The sequence below is a fragment of the Lepus europaeus genome, chromosome 2 (genome assembly GCF_033115175.1).
Source record: "Lepus europaeus isolate LE1 chromosome 2, mLepTim1.pri, whole genome shotgun sequence".
Lineage (NCBI taxonomy): Eukaryota > Metazoa > Chordata > Mammalia > Lagomorpha > Leporidae > Lepus > Lepus europaeus.
In genome coordinates, this window is record NC_084828.1 from 115,853,910 (window position 1) to 115,857,494 (window position 3,585).

At 37.7% G+C, this 3,585-nt stretch overlaps 1 pseudogene; it reads left to right on the plus strand.

The window, feature by feature from the left end:
* The first annotated feature begins 439 nt into the window (after positions 1-439).
* Positions 440-1,041, plus strand: LOC133749045 (high mobility group protein B2-like; annotated as a pseudogene).
* The last annotated feature ends 2,544 nt before the right edge of the window (positions 1,042-3,585 follow it).

The window sequence follows — 3,585 nt, forward strand, 5'->3', positions numbered from 1 at the left end:
GGTGAATTTTGGATGCAAAAATTAAATCATTGTTGCTTCAATAAAAGTTCATGATTTCAAAGCTCCCCTCTCCTCAACCCTGCAATTCAGCACTTTACAAGGAGATTTTTTTTTCTCAAAAAAGGATAAGGCAATTTTGAATAATAGATCCACAGTGGAAGACCATCTACATAAATTTGTGGAGAAAAAATTTAATTTTGTTTGTGTTATAATTAAAAGGACCAAAGATTAACAGTAGAAACAACAGCCAACATAGATATCTAAATTGGATGAGCTTACACAATTATGACTGAAAAGTTAAAGAACAAACTTTCTACTCAATAATTGACAAAATTGGATCAACTGTGCACAAAAGAACAGTGTTCAATGGGGCTGTTCGATCTAGCTGCTCAGTGGGACTGCAGAAACACTGTCACCAGGTGGCTGCTATTCTGTCATCATGGATAAAAGAGACCCCAATAAGCAAGGGGCAAATGTCCTCCTATGGCTTCTTCCTTAAGATATGCCAGTAAAAGCACAAGAAGAAACATCTAGACTCTTCTGTCAATTTTGCTGAATTCTGCAAGAAATGACTGGAGAGAGGGAAGACCACATCTGCAAAGGAAAAATCCAAATTTGAAGCTATGGATAAAAGTGATAAAGCTCAGTATGACAGGGAGATGAAAAATTACGGTCCTCTGAAAAGTGAAAAAAAGGGAAAGAAGGAAGACCCCAATGCTACCGAAAGACCACCATCTGCCTTCTTCCTCTTTTCCTCTGATCACTGTCCAGATTTCAAAAGTTCTATGCCCATCCTTTGAGGATACTACAAAAAATTAGGTTAGGTGTGTCTGAACAGTCAGCCGAGGATAAAGAACCATATGAACAGAGAGCAGCTAAGTTAAAGGAGAGATACGAAAAGGATATTGTTGCAAACCATGTGAAGGGCAAAAGTGAAGCAGGAAAAAAGAGCCCCAGAGGCATCTAGGCTCAAAGAAGGATGAACCCGAAGATGAGAGAGAAAATAAAGATGATGAGGAAGAGGATGAAGATGAAGAATAAATGGCTATCTTGTAATGATGCATATAGTATACATGTTGGCTCAGAAAATTGCTTGCTAAGAATGTAAGTGCATGGCTGGCGCCATGGCTCAATAGGCTAATCCTCTGCCTAGCGGCGCCGGCACACCAGGTTCTAGTCCCAGTCGGGGAGCCAGATTCTGTCCTGGTTGCCCCTCTTCCAGGCCAGCTCTCTGCTGTGGCCAGGGAGTGCAGTAGAGGATGGCCCAAGTACTTGGGCCCTGCACCCCATGGGAAACCAGGATGAGCACCTGGCTCCTGCCATCGGACCAACGCTGTGTGCCGGCCGCAGCGCGCTGGCCGCGGCAGCCATTGGAGGGTGAACCAACGGCAAAAGGAAGACCTTTTTCTCTGTCTCTCTCTCTCTCTCACTGTCCACTCTGCCTGTCAAAAATAAAAATAAAATAAAATAAAAAAGAATGTAAGTGCAGCTCAATATAAGCTATAGTATAAAAAACTACATATTTTTATAGCTGATAAAATCTTCATAGAGAAAATACTTTTTTAAAAACACAGTTGGTAGCTTTTTTGAGGGGCTACTACATATGGTTAAATTTTTAAAGCTTCTGATGTTAAATTTTCCTAAATATTTAATAGTTTCTTTAATTTCTTGGCTTGTATATGGTAGCACAGAAAACTTGTAGAAATTAGTTTCAATAGTAAGTTTTTTTTTTTTAGGATGTTGCATTCTATTTTTTAAAATTTGTAATAAAATTATGTTAAAAATAGCAATCAATGAAATTTTTAAACAACTGGGATCAAGATTCTGAAAATTTCTTTAAAGAATTATAATAGGTTATTGAACAGATTTCACCGGCTTCATCCTAAAGAAGAAGCACAATCAAAACAATAGCTAATAAGAGATGGAACTGCTGTAGCAAAAGCAGAAGTGGACCACTGGAGAGCAAAGGTCCTGTCAAGAAGTTTTGGCAAAGTTGAACATAACTTACTTCTATTCCAGCTTTATTAATCTCAAGTTTTCTTTGTTTTCCTGATCTTGGGCCATTATTTTAATATTCTTGCCTGTACTCCTATAACTGAAGATAATTTTCTTTTGCTTTTGCCCTTAAGATTGAGAGCCAAAATGCCTGACTTCAGACTCTTTCACAAACCTTCTCTGTTGTTTCCTGACTATGGAGTCCTTAGTTCTTGCCTGTTTATTGACTTCCTACTACTGGATTCCATTAGACTTTCTTTAAGTGTTTTGTCACATTTGGCTATCTTTAGGCATGTTGCTTGTCTTGACCTCCTACTGTTTTCTGGCAACAGCCTTCTTAGATATCATTTTATGTCTGACATTCAGTCATTAAAAGATGATTCAGGTTTCCAAGAACTTACGCTACTAATGAGAAATGTGAAGTTCTAGATCTGATATTTTGCAGTGGCCTGATTTTATGACTGCTTGTCATCTCATGTAACGAAAATAGCATTTGCCTAATAACAAGGTTATTGAAGAGATCAATCAGGTAAAATGAATGTTTACCAATGAGTAGCATGAATGTTATGCATTATTAACTGTATAGAATTTGAGAATCCTTAAGTGTGAGATAAATATCAAAGTAAAAACATAATTAGATAAGTATTTGGGGAATTTTTACTTATGTTCCATGAGAGGAAAATAATAAATGTCCAATTCTGAAAACATAAAATGCGATTCTCAGAATTAATCTTCTATTTCTTCAAATTTAAGTGAAGTCAATGGTGCCCTCCATAAATTGTTATAATACAGATTCTCTGGGGAAACAGTCTGATCAAGAACTAGGGTTTTAGTCTAAATTTCCTTTAGGCATTATAGTCTTATTTTAAACTATAAATAATGAGTGGTGATTTAAGAAGCAGCTAAGTAGGCTTTTTGTTTTAATATAAGCATTGTTAAAATTCTATACAACACCTGCACAGTCAGTGCAGGTTTAGATAAATACTGTGGTGTGCTGTGTATCTTCAAAGCTCATTTATTTAACTCTGCAATGGGAATAGAGTTAGAAACAGAAAAGAATACACATAAATAATATTTTTATGAGGATTGTGTGGTGGTACAGCAAGCCACAGTCTGCAATGGTAGCATCCCATATTGGAGTTCTGGTTCTGTCCCAGTTGCTCTTCATCCAACTACTTTTTCTCTACATGAGTGATCCAGAGGGAAATCCTGGCTACTGACTTTGGCCTGTAAAAGGCCATTGCGGCCATTTGAGGAGTAAACAAGTGGATGGAATAACTCTCTGTCTCTGCCTCTTTTTGTCACTCTGCCTTTCAAATAAATAGATCAACATTTTTAAAGTCTTTAAAGCAATGCCCTTGAGAGTTCATAAATTGTGATATTTATTTCCAGAGCTAGCTTTGTGCTACAGAGGGTACATGATGACTTGGAAAATCAGCTTCCCATAACCAAGTTCCAGTTCAAGTCCCAGCCACTCTGTTTGTGAACCAGATGCCAGCTAATACACCTAGGAAAATGGTGGGAGACTTGAATGGCGTTTTAGAATCCTAGCTTCAGCCTGGCCCAGCCCTGGTTATTAGGGTAGTGAAC